The sequence below is a fragment of the Pan paniscus genome, chromosome 8, assembly GCF_029289425.2.
Source record: "Pan paniscus chromosome 8, NHGRI_mPanPan1-v2.0_pri, whole genome shotgun sequence".
NCBI lineage: Eukaryota > Metazoa > Chordata > Mammalia > Primates > Hominidae > Pan > Pan paniscus.
In genome coordinates this window covers 114,641,943-114,657,945 of record NC_073257.2, presented here as the reverse complement: position 1 = coordinate 114,657,945, position 16,003 = coordinate 114,641,943, and the positions used below count along the sequence as shown (strand labels likewise).

General features: G+C 45.7%; 1 protein-coding gene across 1 annotated transcript in view; it reads right to left on the bottom strand.

Moving 5' to 3' along the window:
• Window positions 1-16,003, bottom strand: part of WBP1L (WW domain binding protein 1 like) — a 75,189-nt gene that overhangs the window by 43,584 nt on the left and 15,602 nt on the right. The window lies entirely within an intron of this gene.

Below are 16,003 nucleotides of genomic sequence, written 5' to 3'. Positions count from 1 at the left end.
GAATAAGGACTGACTTTGTAGCTCCTAGAGTATTGTTCCTCCTCCCTGGGAAAGAAAATCAAGTCCAGTGTCTGTCAGTTTCACAGAAACTTTTCCACCCCCACCCCTGCCAGAGTCGGTGCTCAGTAAATAACAGGACATGAAGCCTGGCTGTCCCAACTTTCTCTAGGGAATGAGGCAATTCGCAGGGGGGACTTGGAGAGGCACCTTTTCCCCAGCTAAGGTACGACACGCTACCTTGGACACTGACCTTTCGAGCCCTCGCTTCCACCGGAGAGTTTATATTTCATAAACAAACTGCGCAAGTACAGGTGCCAACATCTTTCCTCACTTGTCTTATAAAAGGTACAACAAGTCCCACCGCAGCCTCCAAGTTGCCAGAAAGGCAGATTATCTATATTTAAACCAACTCTTGGTTCGGAAAAGTTCACCGCCTTAGGTTTGTCGTGCTTTCTTCACTAAGTTCAGCTCAGGGAGAAAAGAGTTCTCTAACGCAAGCTTTGCACAAGCAAGGGCCCTGGGGATGGTGTCCTGCTCTGACTTTCCCTAGTCGGTGGTGTAAGCCAAATCCCTTCTGGCTACCCTCCCTGAAACAGGAGGTCACAGCAGCTCTCCCTGGGCCTGAATCCTCTACCAAAGACAACACTGGCACAGCACAAAAGGTCCATGTTTGGGTTTGGATTTCCAGAGATGACTCAAGGAGAACAATCTTCAGAGGAGCTTTATAAATCCAAAGTTACTTTTTTTTTTTTTTTTTTTTTTGAGATAGGGTCTCACTCTGTTACCCAGGCTGGAGTACAGTGGTGTGATGATCTTGACTCACTGCAACCTCTGCCTTCCGAGCTCAAGCGATCCTCCCACCTCAGCCTCCCAAGGAGCTGGTACCACAGGCATGTGCTACCATGCGCAGCTAATTTTTGTTTTTTTGTGTAGAGATGGGGTTTCGCCATGTTGCCCAGGCTGGTCTTGAACTCCTGGGCTCAAGTGATCTGCCCACCTTAGCCTCCTAAAGTGCTGGGATTACAAAAAGTTACTTTTCAATAACTTCCTCGGCTACAAATTAATTACACTGTCCAGGACTCAAAGCAAGTATATTTCATCTTTCCTTTCATTTTCTGCAACAATTTTCTTTCATGATACTTATCCAAGGCCTCCATGGTAGTGGCACTGTGCTGGGCATGATCCATGTAAGTCAGAAATGATTCTTGCAAATTAGTACCTATAACCCCCAACCTAGGACAATAAATTAGGAGCACATGACACGTACAGCACAGTGAGGTGCCAAAAGCACTGTTTGATCATTAGAATCCAGCCAGACACACAACGTGTTTACCGCAGGTCCCCACTGATGGTCAAGGTCACATTGACTTTCCTGACAAGAAAATGAATGTGCCAAACTGGCTGAGCCATTTCCTTGAGACTCACTGAAAGAATGGATCACAGCTTCATTGCTAGAGGAAAAGGTGGCTGATGTGTAAAAGAAGTGGCTCCTGCTGCTGCTGGTGTTTGGGGACTGGGAAGCCATTCTTCAGCACATACATATTCTCAAGACATGGTCAGTCTATCCCAGGCCTTGTCACCACTCTCACAACCAGGCCAAACTGCCATACAGACAAGGCTGGACATCAAGGCACAGCCGCCCAGGGAACAGCAATAAGGCTGCTTTCAACCCCTTCCTTTCACTTCCTCAGTTCCCTGGCAACCACTGAGAACCACAAAACATACGCAGCACTAACTTTGGCAATCAAACTGATGGAAACAGCATCCTCATCCCCTCATGGGCAATGTAATCTGCACTGATCTAACAAGACAGACTGGCACCTGAAATTCTCCAGAAAGAGTGCCATGGCATAAGTGTACCATTCATTCACTCACTCCACGCTCACTGAATGCCTACAGTGTGCCAGGCATTGTTTTAGGCACTGGGGATGCCACTATGACCAAAACACACAATAAACCTTGCTCTAATGGGCTATGAAGTGTTCCATATTTTTCTTCCTTCCTTTTTTTTTTTGTTTTGTTTTTTTAAGAGATAGGGTTTTGTTCTGTCACCCTAGGCTCAAGTGATCCTCCTGCCTCACCCTCCCAAAAAGCTGGCACTACAGGCACATGCCACCACGCCACCACACTCAGCTAAGTTTTTTTAATTTTTATTTTTTTGTAGAGACAGGGTCTCACTATGCTGTCCAGGCTTGAACTCTTGTCCTCAAGTGATCCTCCTGCCTCAGCCTTTCAAAGTGTTAAGATTACAGGCATGAGCCACTAAGCTTGGCCCCATAATTCTAAATAATATTCATCAGTGATGATCTCAGAAGTGGAATTGCAACAAAATTACTAGAAATCCAAAAAAAAAACTTGTAAAAATACAACCTAAATGATCAAAATTGCATTATAGACTTCCTGATTTCCTAATGAATCATCCTTTTATGATGCTACCCAAGACAGTGTTTCTAATCAGCATTCGTCTATTTTTATCTTCTCACAGATTATAAATTCTTGTGTGCAAAGCAGCATTTAACCCAAGGCATTACACCTAGTACAATACAATATATTCTAAAAAAGTGACTGCTGACAACAGCTTCTTTCTATCAACTTCTTGCCTACAGCCCCTCACTAACGTTCACTAAGCGCTGATATCTGAGGGGTGAGGAGAAAAAGAGATTGAGTTGGCAAATTCAGGCACTCCCAGGAAAGTGAGTTCACTTTCTGCCATGTTATACAAATATTACTACAACCTAGTGACAAAGGAGTCAGCTTTGCCATTTGAAAAGCAAGATGATCATTAACAATTTCTGCTAGCCTGAAAAAATGGGTTCTCCTATGTACGTGATCCAGCCTCATACATGATGAGCCAAAGGTAGGGTAAATCCTTCTTCAAATGACTTTAGTCATCCGCCTGCCAATGCAGAATTAAATTCAATGCTGAATTCACCAACTTAAAAAAAAAAAAAAAAGGAAGTCATACTAAATTAGAATTAAGCAGGATTATGTTGTCAAAATGTTGCAGGTTGGCTGGGCACCATGGCTCATGCCTGTAATCCTAGTACTTTGGGAGGCTGAGGTGGGCAGATTGCTTGAGCCCAGGAGTTCAAAACCAGCTTGGGCAACATGGCAAAACCCCATCTCTACAGAAAATACAAAAATTAGCTGGGCATGGTGGCACATGCCTGTTGTCTCAGCTACTTGGGAAGCTGAGGTGGGAGGGACACTTGAGCCCAGGAGGGAGAGGTTGCAGTGAGCCAAGATCACACCACGGCACTCCAGCCTGAGCGATAGAACGAGACTCTGTCTCAAAAAAAAAAAAGCATGGCTCATGCTTGTAATCCCAGCACTTTGGGAGGCCAAGGCAGGCAGATCACCTGAGGTCAGGAGTTCCAGACCAGCCTGATCGACATGGGGAAACCCCATCTCTACTAAAAATAGAAAAATTAGCTAAGCATGGTGACACATACCTGTAGTCCCAGCTACTTGGGAGACTGAAGCAGGAGAATCACTTGAACCTGGGAGATGGAGGCTGCAGTGAGCTGAGATCATGCCACTGCACTCCAGCCTGGGCGACAGAGCGAGACTGTCTCAAAAAAAAAAAAAAAAAAAAAGGCCGGGCGCAGTGGCTTACGCTTGTAATCCCAGCACTTTGGGAGGCAGAGGCGGGTGGATCACGAAGTCGGGAGATCAAGACCATCCTGGCTAACATGGTGAAACCCCGTCTCTACTAAAAATACAAAATATTAACCAGCGTGGTGGCGGGCGCCTATAGTTCCAGCTACTTGGGAGCTGAGGCAGGAGAACGGAGTGAACCCGGGAGGCAGAACTTGCAGTGAGCTGAGATTGTGCCACTGCACTCCAGCCTGGGTGACAGAGCGAGACTCCGTCTCAAAAAAAAAAAAAATGTTGCAGATTAACAACTACTTATGGCCCCAAGCAGCATCTGAGATATCCTTCTACCGAGGCAGTCTCCTCCTCTGCAGTTCAGAGAACCCCCAGAGATAGTACTGCTGGAAATACTACCCTTTGGATTCAGATTAACTTTTTTTTTTTTTTCTTGAGACAGAGTCTCACTCTGTCAACCAGGCTGGAGTGTGGTGGCACGATCTTGGCTCACTGCAACCTCTGCCTCCCAGGTTCAAGCGATCCCCCTGCCTCAGACTCCCAAGTAGCTGGGACTACAAGCGTGCGCCACCACTCCCAGCTAATTTTTGTCTTTTTATTAGAGATGGGGTTTCACCATGTTGGCCAGGCTGGTCTCGAACTCCTGACCTCAACCAAAGTGCTGGGATTACAGGCATGAGCCACCATGTCTGGCCTCAGATTAACTTTTTAATTTTTTATTTAAAATTTTTTCTGTCGTTATAGATGAGGGCTTCCTATGTTGCCCAGGCTGGTCTCGAACGCTTCACCTCGCCTCCTTATGAGCCAGGACATCAGGACTGAGCCACCGTGCCTCCCTAAAATTTTATTTTAAATAGGGAGTCTTGCTATGTTACCCAAGCTGGTCTCGAATCCCTGGCCTCAAGCAATCTTCCCACCTCAGCATCCTCAAATGCTGACATCACAGGCACGAACCACTGTGCCTTACCGGATTAATTTAAGACATACTGCAAAAACATACATGCTCACAGCTACCTGAATTCATTCTTTTACTGTAGAAAATTTGTTTAAGTATCTTTTGGCAACATTTTTGTAGGCAGTCTATATATTTATAATCTTTAAATTCTGGGGTGGGGTAGGGGAGAGATAATCATTTGTTCAACCCTGACCATGAGCCAGACTCCATGCTAAGTATCTCACAGCCACAACAACCCTATGATGTGGCTATTACCATCCCTATTACTCAGTTACAGAAATGGAGGCAAATGGGGTTTATGTAACTTGCCCAAGGTCACACAGCTGGCTGTGAGACAGCAAGGATTTGAGTGAAGACTCTGGCTCCACAGGCTCTTTCCTTTATGAACACACAGGCGTCAGCTATTAGAATATCAGAAGTTACAAACAAGGAAAAAACAAATAGCAAAAACCAGAACTGAGGGTCAGGTGAATGTTAAGCAGACAGGCAGGTCCCTGGTCAGCGCTCTGGAACCCTGTTTATGAGACTGCCATGCACACTGGATATGATGGTGGTGTTCTGGAGTGTGAAGTCAGGGTCCTAGGGTCCTTCTGACCCACTTTGGAAAGCAAGGTTCTATGAGGTCAATGACTGGGAAAGCCCTAAAGTTCTCATCTGTTCCTAATGCACAACAGATCCACACACAAGGAATAGGCTGGAGACCTTCCTAGGACATGGCTCTTGGGAACCTGGTGAGCTGTTCCCACACCCTTGCCATCTGGTCAACTGAGGCTGACGGCGACTAGGGCTGAAGGTCTAGGGGTATCTTATTTTACAATCAAGGGATCTGAAGAAAGAGAGTTTGTCAGAACAGGACAGTAACTGCCAGGCTTCTAGGGTAGGAGATAATCTCCAGGCATAAGGCCATTTTATTTCCAGGAGCTTTGAGCAGAGGCTGCTGGGCAGACACAGAATGTCTAAGATAAGAGATCTTTCTTATCTTTCTCCGGTTTGGGCACACACCCATTTAAATGCCTCAGAGTTCTAACTCAAGAAAGGAGAGAATGAATACTAACTCAAACCTCAAACCAACATGAGTGTCACAACAAAAGTTAAACTGAGACATCTTCATATCATGGGTGTGAGGCTAGGCATTAACAAAAGAATCCTGAAGTAATAATTTTGGGGAATGCAAGGGGATAAATCCCAAACCCAGAACTCTGCCAGGCAGAAACACTATAGGTTGCTTAACTGCTAGAAACCAAGAACACTAGCTTTATCTGTGTCCTGGGGCTGGACAAAGGCAGGCATGTAGCAGGCCTGCTGAGGCAAGAAAACACACACCTCTCCTGCTTCTGGGCAGGACAAGGCGTTTTACAAGTCACAGAGCTTATCTCTTCCACAAGGTATCTATTAAAACCCATGGTGCTTTCCTACTACTGAGTCTTTCAGGAAAGAGAGTTAGGTAAACGGTTCTTAACTGCAGTATGTAATCCTTTGCTAAACATCAAATCATGTATTTCAGAGAGGGAAGATTCCAACAGATGGTGACATCTCATATTTTACACAGTGACGTTAGGTAACTCGTTCAAGGACACACACCTAATAGGCAGTGCAGCCAGAATCTCAACCAGGTCTGTACGACTCCAAAATGGCTTGGACACATATGCAGATAGGATTTTGATATTAATTGTCACTTCCCCCTTACTTGTGACCTGATATTTACAGTTGCATCCAGTCCACCCAGGATGTGCTATGGGGATAACAAAGATGTACTATTGGATGAATCAGTCTTGCCCTGGAGGATTTATTTAGTTAGTTACACAGAAACAAACATACGCACTCTATGATAAACATGGTGAGGCGAGGGACAAACACAGTGACACAAGAGGAGCTCAAAGAAGAGATGCTGGATGATCCTCTCAGCTTCCAGTAAAAAAAAAAAAAGAAAAGAAAAAAGAAAACAAAGAAGGGATGCTGTTGAGGGACAGAATGGCCAAAGAAGGTTTTTGTTTTCAAAGAAAATTTTATCAAGAGCTGAACACAGTGGTTCCCCAACACTTCAGGAGGCTGATGTGGGATGATCACTTGAGGCCAGGATTTCAAGACCAGCCTGAGCAACATAGGGAGACCCTGTTTCTACAAAAATTAAGAAATTAGCCAGGCATGGCGGCGCACACCTTGTAGGTTCAGCTACTCAGTAGGCTGAGGCAGGAGGATCACTTGAGCCCAAGAAGTTGAGGTTGTAGTGAGCTGTGATTATACCACTGCACTCTAGCCTGGGTATCAGAGTGAGACCTTTTCTCTTGAAAAACAAACGAGGCCAAGCGCGATGGCTCAAGCCTGTAATCTCAGCACTTTGGGAGGCTGAGGCAGGTGGATCACGAGGTCAGGAGATCAAGACCATCCTGGCTAACACGGTGAAACCCCGTCTCTACTAAAAAATACAAAAAATTAGCCGGGCGTGGTGGCAGGCACCTGTAGTCCCAGCTACTTGGGAGGCTGAGGCAGGAGAATGGCATGAACCTGGGAGGTGGAGCTTTCAGTGAGCCGAGATCACACCACTGCACTCCAGCCTGGGGGACAGAGCGAGACTCTGTCTCAAAAAAAAAAAAAAAAACTAATGCCAGGCGCAATGGCTCAAGCACTTTAGGAAGCCAAGGTGGGTGGAACATCTGAGATCAGGAGTTCAAGACCAGCCTGGCAAACATGGCAAAACCAGCCTCTACTAAAAATATAAAAATTAGCCGGGCATGGTGGCACATGCCTGTAAACTCAGCTACTTGGGAGGCTGAGGCAGGAGAACGAATCGCTTGAACCCAGGAGGCGGAGGTTGCAGTGAGCCGAGATCATGCCAATGCATGTCAGCCTGGGCAACAGAGCAAGAATTCGTCTCAAAAAGCAAACAAACTAAAAAACCCCAAAGAGATGGATACTGAAATAATACGTAGGGTTTCAGTAGATAAAATGAGCACACTACGCAGAGCAGAGCATGAATAAAAGTATAGAAACAAGGACGCATGGGGCATACGTCCAAAGGCAGAAAAAGATGACGCAAAGATTAGTTGGGGGTAGAATGTCAAGGCCCTACACATGTACACATCTAATGAGTGAGTATCTTTGACCAGCACAGTTTTTCTTTCTGATGATTACAGTAGCAGCATGAATATCAAATATAGGAATTTCTATTTTAGTGGAGTATTTTAGGCCCTCATTTTGCTTGTTTGATATTTACTACTAAAATATGGTCAATCTTGGAGTTGATTTTGTTTTATTGCAGAGGTTGGGGGAGGTGGAAGGAAGATACAGATGAGAACTTTGGGGCTTTCCCAGTCATTGACCTCAACCTCACAGAATCCTGCTCTCGGTCTCCAAAGTGGGCCAGAAAGAGTCCTAGGTTCCTGACTCCACCCCATGTCATTGGTGCAGCCTCAGTCTTTTATTTTTTTTGAGAGACAGGGTCTCATTATGTTGCCCTGGCTGGGGTGCAGTGGCTATTTACAGGGGCCATCATAATACACTGCAGCCTCAAAATCCTGGGCTCAAGTGAGCCTCCCACCTCAGGCTCCTGAGTAACTGGGACTACAGGCATGTGCCACTGCACCCAGCTTTAAACGGAAAGAAATAAAAGTAGCAGAAGCTGAAACTGGTTTGCAATAGCTTCCTAAGGTTTCTGCCTCTTGCCTCCCCACCCCCCAAACAAGAAAATCATTTTGTTGTTGACAATCACTGCAGAAATATTTATTACTTTCGTAGGCTGCACAACAATTCGCTGCTATCTCCAGAATGTGCAGGGGTCTCTGAAACTCAACACTGTCAGTGGGCCTTCACCAATAGTTAATGGGCTCTCACTGGATCTGCAACTTGAGCTTCATCAAGTACAAAGCAGCCTTGTTTGTTTTCATATCAAAATGCTAGGTTCGTGTTTTTCCTACCCTGGAAACAGTTTAACCCCAACCATACTGGCAAGTAGCCAAGAATTACATGAAAATCAGCAGGCTGCAGCTCATAGCTGTCTCCAGATACATTTCATGCCTCCTCACAATTGCTCTCCAAACCAAAGATCGGAATAAGAACAAAAGGAGGGATGTAGATCACACCAACTACATGAAACACACTCAGATGTAATTTGTTTTTTGCTTTTTTTTTTTGAGACAGAGTCTCTCTCTGTCGCTCAGGCTGGAGTGCAGAGGCGCAATCTCGGTTCACTGCAACCTCCGCCTCCTGAGTTCAAGCAATTCTCCTGCTCAGCCTCCCAAGTAGCTAGGACTACAGGCTCGTGCCACCATGCCCAGCTAATTTTTGTATTTTCAATAGAGACATGGTTTCACCATGTTGGCCAGGCCGGCTTTTTGTTTTTGAGACAGGATCTTGCTCTGTCACCCAAGCTGGACTGCAGTGGTGCGATCATGGCTCACTGTAGCCTCCAACCTCGCAGGCACAAGCAATCCTCCCACCTCAGCCTCCCAAGTAGCTGAGACTACAGGCGTTTACCACAATGCCCAACTTATTTTTTTTCCTTTTTTTTTTTTTTTTTTGAGACAGAGTTTCGCTCTTGTTGCCCAGGCTGGAGTGCAATGGCGCGATCTCGGCTAACTGCAACCTCCGCCTCCCGGGTTCAAGAAATTCTCCTACCTCGGCCTCCTGAGTAGCTGAGATTACAGGCATGCGCACCATGCCCAGCTAATTTTTGTATTTTTAGTAGAGATGGGGTTTTTCCATGTTGGTCAGGCTGGTCTCAAACTCCCGACCTGAGGTGATCCGCCTGCCTCGGCCTCCCAAAGTGCTGGGATTACAGATGTGAGCCACTGCACCTGGCCCCAGCTAATTTTTTTTAATCTTTATAGAGGCAGGGTCTTCCTATGTTGCCAAGGCTGGTCTCGAACTCCTAGGTTCAAGTGATCCTCCTGCCTCGGCCAGATGTAATTTGGAAAGAGAACCATTAGGAAAATTAAGCTTCCAGGTCTCCACCAATCTGATTTCATCTTTCACTGTTATTTAAACTTTGGGTGAGATAAAGAGAGACATGGTCTATGTTAAGTGGGAATGTGGGTACAATGGTGGCTGACCCAAGAAAAAGGCTAACAGCAAGGTCATTTTATGACAGACATCTCAACTCTCTCTGAGTCCTTAGAAGCAGTTCTGGGTGCTCTAAGCATTCTCACTGTCCAGAAAGCAATCATCTTGGTTGTGCTTTTATAGGAAAATCCACTCACTTCTTACATGCAACTCATAAACTCAACAAAGCCATTTCACACTTTATGTTTTAGATATTTCTTCTCAGCCCTACCTTCTCCTCTAAAGTAAGCAACTTAGGGGTAAGATGTGAAACGTTCACTTCCATATCCCTCACAGGACCAAGCACAATGCCTTGCACAAAGCAGGCCCTCAAGGAAAGATCATCACATGAATGAAGAGATAAAGACGTGACTAAAGAGAGGATCCTGGCTGGGTGTGGTGGCACATGCCTGTAATGCCAGCACTTTGGGAGGCCAAGGAGGGTGGATCACTTGAGCCCAGGAGTTCGAGACCAGTCTGGCAACATGGCAAAACTCCATCTCCACAAAAAAAATACAAAAATTAGTCGGGCGTGATGGCACATGACTGTAGTCCCAGTTGCTGGGGAGGGTGAGGTAGGAGGATCAACTGAGTGTCCAGGGAGGTTGAGGCTGCAGTGAGCTGTGATCACACCACTGCACTCCAGCCTGAGTGACAGAGCAAGATCCTGTCTGGAAAAAAAAAGGATCATAAAAATGAAGCTAAAATATAGCTGAATCCCTAAACATTAGTGCTGGTAACACCTGCCTGGTCATAGAAACCTGACAAACAGCTAAGAGGTCAGAAGAGCACCTGCATGTTCTCCAAGCTCATGAAGTCTGATGCGGCAAAGCCTCCGTGTGTCTCATTATCTGTACATCTCTCATTTCTCAGCTGAGGAATTTAAAGCACTTCAATCATCTCAAAAGCAAAATTCCCTTTCTCAAAGCAGAGCTGGGCCATGGTCTAACTCCCTAGTAATCGTTTTTGGATTTGGAGAAATAGAAGGAAGCTGCTCCTGGTTTTGTCTCTAGGTCATGAGATACCTCCATTAGCAACACCTGGAAGTTGTCTCTTTTGCATAAAGAATTGTGAAAGTTAATAAGGTCTGGCTGGAAGCACAGCTCATGGCACTGTGCCTTTCCTCATTTCCTGGATCTTACATAAATCAAATATTATGTCCTCTCTCCTTAGGCTATTTGGTAACCAAATCTACTCCAGGTCTAAGATTTCATGGTTAAAAACACCAGAAGAAAACATTAGGACAATTTATCCCTCCAATAAGTTGTAGAGGATGGGGAAGCTCCTGGAACAAATATGTCCACACCCCAAGTAAAATGATGACTAAAGGTGGTGAAACCAGAGAGGGCATCATACCAGATGCAGGGGACGCTGAACCCTTTGTCATATAACGCCCGCCCACAGCCAGGCCTGAAACCCTGCACTTCCAGGTCACAGAGAGTGAGGTGACACAGGATGACAGCAGCAAGTAAACCTACTTCAAAAACACCTTCATCCAGAGTCTAAATCATGAGGAAAGCACTGGACCAAAGCAGAAGAAATGGTCAGACGTGCCTAAAGCTTAGGGGGAAAGTACCTCTGAGAAAGCATCCATGCCCCATCACAGCACAGCCATTGGCCCTCCCAGAAAAGCTAATGTTGTTGTTCTTCTTTGAGAGACTCAAGAAACAAAGCTTTTCCAAGGCCTTGGACTGTGCTCAAAATTGCAGAAAAGGTGGACCTCACCAGTGAGAGGCACCATAAGTCATCATCCTTCTTCTTGCAGGGAACTCAGGGTTTTAAGGAAGCTCAGCAAACTTCAAGAAAATACAGAGAAGGCCGGGCGTGGTGGCTCACACCTGTAATCTCAGCATTTTGGGAGGCCGAGGCAGGCGGATCACCTGAGGTCAGGAGTTTGAGACCGACCTCGCCAACATGGTGAAACCATGTCTTTACCAAAAATACGAAAATTAGCCGGGCGTGGTGGCGCGCACCTATAGTCCCAGCTACTTGGGAGGCTGAGGCATGAGAATTGCTGGAATCTGGGAGGCAGAGGTTGCAGTGAGTCGAGATCGCGCCACTGCACTCCAGCCTGGATGACAGAGCGAGACTCTGTCTCAAAAAAACAGAAAGAAAATTCAACAAAATCAGAATTCAAGGTTGATAAACAACTTACCCATCCATTTTAGCTGCTCCTTCTATCAGCTGGAATACAGCTGGTAACAGGCTATTGCTATCCCTACTTCCCAGATGAATATACTGGAGGTCTGAAAATGTAAAGTGACCTTGGATTGGACTAAGGGTTTCTGGCTGAAGGGACAGAGGTCTTCCCATGGGACTCCAGTGAAGAATGCCCAGGGGGAGACTTTCCTTTAAACTAAATTGTTCCAGGTCTCTTGCATTCCAGACCTGGCCATGCTAGCACCTAGTCTCATTACTCTGGGCGAATGACTTAATCTCTCTGAGCCTTCCTTACTTCTATCAGCAGTGCACAGAGACCCCTCCCAGGCCAGCCATTTCTGTGATAAGAGGCCCATGTAATCAAAGTCTACCATCTCGTTTGTGGAGTCACAATGTATAAGCTTACGGTTAAGCCTCGGAACAGTCACACAGTTGAGTCTGCTCAACCCCAAATCTCCTATATTTTGAGCAGCACAGACTCTCTAACTGAACATCTGTTCACAGTATCGTTATCTCTCCAGTGTCTTTCAGTCTCCAAATTCTTTTTTTTTTTTTTTTTTTGAGACAAAAGTTTCACTCTGTCACCCAGGCTGGAGTGCAATGGTGCGACGATCTCAGCTCACTGCAGCCTCTGCCTCCCGGTCTCAAGTGATCCTCCCACCTCAGCTTCCGAAGTAGCTGGGACAACAGGCATGAGCCACACCACCCAGCTAATTTTTGTATTTTTGTAGAGACAGGGTTTGACCATCTTGCCCAGGCTGGTCTCAAACTCCTGGGCTCAAGTGATCCTTCCACCTTGGCCACCCAAAGCACTGGGATTACAAGCGTGAGCCACTGCACCCAGCCTCAGTCTCTAAATTCTATGTTCCATTTCTCCCTCAGCAGCCTTGCTCACCTGCCCTGAAACCCCCAGTACTGTACCGGAAGGGTAGGCATAGTCAGCCAAACACAGGATAGGGACCAACAGCTTGCATCCCCGAAGAGCTGGAAGAGGAGAAGATACGCTGGCAGGGTCTCTTCATTTTTCCACGTTTCCCTGAACATTTATGCAATCTCAGATAAGAGTAGGATTTTCCCCAAAATTCTCTCTTCACTAAAAATTGAGGGCAAAAGTCGTTAAGTTAATCTTTCACTTTATCCACTAAGCAAAGGTTGGAAATGGATGTGTGTCAAAGAAAATGAAAGACCAAGTTTTGCAGGGTGGAAGAAAGGTTATGGTTAAAACGCCACTACTAGACCTGTTCAAGTAAGACTGAGAATGCTGGGATTGGAAGAGCACTTTTGATTCTCATGGGATTGAGGGTACTGTTGGGAGTAACATTTTTTCAAGTAGAGGAACTTCCTGAGGGCTAATTACTTAAGAAAACTGAAGAACTGTCATAATTAGCTGAATTTTGTAGTAATATTTTTATTCTTAGATCTTATTTAAATTCTCAAGTGCAAGATCCTATCCTACAACATCAAGGGATTATTGTCAAGTTTTCTGGGTATGCTATGGGATGACTAATGTTGAGGAACATTGTTATCTTTCAGAGATTCATTTTTTATTTATTTTTACTTCTTCATTTTTTGAGACAGGGTCACCCAGGCTGGAGTGGTGCGACCACTAAAAGATGGCCAGCTGTAGCGGCTCCTGTCTGTAATCTTAGCACTTTGGGAAGCTGAGGTGGGAAGAATGCTTGAGGCCAGGAGTTCTAGACCAACGTAAGCAACATAGGGAGACTCCGCCTCTATAAAAAAATTGTTTTAAAAATTAGCTAGATGTGGTGGCACACACTTGCAGTCCCAGCTACTGCAGAGGTTAAGGTAGGGGGATTGCTTGAGCTCAGGAGTTTGAGGCTACAGTGAGCTGTGATCACGCCACTGCACTCCAGCCTGGGCAACAGCAAGACACTGTCCCTAAAAAATTAAACATTAAAGGCCTGGCGCAGTGGCTCACACTTATAATCCCAGCAATTTCAGAGGCCGAGGTGGGTGGATCACCTGAAATCTGGAGTTCGAGACAAGCCTGGCCAACATGGTGAAACCCCGTCTCTACTAAAAATACAAAAAATTAGGCCGAGGTGGGTGTATCACAAGATCAGGAAATTGAGACCATCCTGGCTAACACAGTTAAACCCTGTCTCCACTAAAAATACAAAAAATTAGCTGGGCGTGGTGGAAGGTGCCTGTAATCCCAGCTACTCAGAAGGCTGAGGCAGGAGACTCACTTGAACCTGGGAGGCGGAGGTTGCAATGAGCCAAGATTGTACCATTGCACTCCAGCCTGGGCAACAAGAGTGAAACTCCGTCTCAAAAAAAGAAAAAATTAAACATAAAAAAATTTAAGGCTGAGTGTAGTGGCTCACGCCTGTAATCCCAGCACTTTGGGAGGCCGAGGCAGGCAGATTGCCTGAGGTCAGGAGTTCCAGACCAGCCTGGTCAACACAGGAAAACCCCATCTCTACTAAAAATACAAAAATTAGCCAGGCATGGTGGTAGGTGCCTGTAATCCCAGCTACTCGAGAGGCTGAGGCAGGAGAATCACTGGAACCCAGGAGGTAGAGGCTGCAGTGAGCCAAGATCGCGCCACTGCACTCCAGCCTGGGCAGCAGAGTGAGACTCCGTCTCAAAAAAAAGAAAAGAAAAGAAAGAAAAAAAAAAAAACAGCCTGGCCAACATGGTGAAACCCTGTCTCTACCAAAAAACACAAAAAATTAAAAAATAAAAAAAAATTAGCCAGGTGTGGTGGCACACACTTGTATTCCCAGCTACTAAGGAAGCTGAGGAAGGAGAATCACTTGAACTCGGGAGGCAGAGGTTGCAATGAGCTGAGATTGTGCCACTGCACTCCAGCCCAGATGACAGAGACTCCATCTCAAAAAAAAGTGGGGGCAAAACAGAATGGGAGAAAACATTTGCAATTTATATATTGGATAAAAGATTCATATAGATGTCCTAACTGTGTGACTGTTCAGAAGCTGAACTGTAAGCATATGCACTAAGACTCCCCAGACGAGCGGGGAGCCTTCTCTGACCACATGGGCCTCTTATCACAGAATGGCTGGCCTCAGAGCAGTCTCTGGGCAATGCTGATAGAAATAAGGAAGACTCGGCCAGGCGCGGTGGCTCACGCCTGTAATCCCAGCACTTTTGGAGGCTGAGGCAGGCGATCACCTGAGCTCAGGAGTTCGAGACTAGCCTGACCAACATAGAGAAACCCCGTCTCTACTAACAATACAAAATTAGCAGGGCGTGGTGGTGCATGCCCGTAATCCCAGCTACTCGGAAGGCTGAGGCAAGAGAATCGCTTGAACCCGGGAGGCGGAGGTTGAGTTGAGCCAAGATCGTGCCATTGCACTCCAGCCTGGGCTACAAGAGCAAAACTCCACAAAAAAAAAAAAAAAAAAGAAAGAAAGAAAGAAAGAAAGAAAGAGAAAGAAGGAAAGAAAGAAAGAAAGAAACAAGGAAGGCTCAGAGAGGTTAAGTGGCCCAGGGTCACAAGACTAGGCGGGAACATAGCCAGGTCTGGAAATGCCAGAGCCCTGACCGAGCCCAGTTTAAAAGAAAATCTCACCCTGGGCATCACTCACTGGGAAGAGCTCTGGCCCCCGAGTTAGATAAGGGTAAATGGACAAAGGATTGAATAGAAATTTCTCCAAGGAAGATACACAAATGGCCAATAAGAACAGGAAAAAAATTTGATATTACTAGTCATTAGGGAAATGCAAATCAAAATCACAACGAGAAACTACTTCACACCCACTAGCATGGCTGTAATTAAAAAGGCAGACCATAACAAGTGTTGGAGAAATTGGAACTCTCATACATTGCTGGTGGGGGTGTAAAATGGTGCAGCTGCTTCAGAAAAGTCTGGAAGTCTCTCAAAAAGTTAAACATAGCATTACCAAATAACCCAGCAATTCCACTACTAGGTATATACCCAAGATAATTAAAAACAAGTCCACATAAAAACTTGTACATCAAGCCAGGCAGAGTGGCATGTGCCTGTAGTTGCAGCTACTCAGGAGGCTGAGGCAGGAGGATTCACTTGAGCCTGGGAGTTGGAGGCTGTAGTGAGCTATGATCTTGCCTGTGAATAGCTTACTCCCCAGCCTGGGCAATATAGTAAGACCCCCATCTCTACAACAAACAAACAAAAAAACTTGTACACCAACGTTCACAGCAGCATTATTCATAATAGTCCCAAACTGGAAACAGCTCAAAAGTTCATCAATTGATGAATAAATAAAATGGAGTATA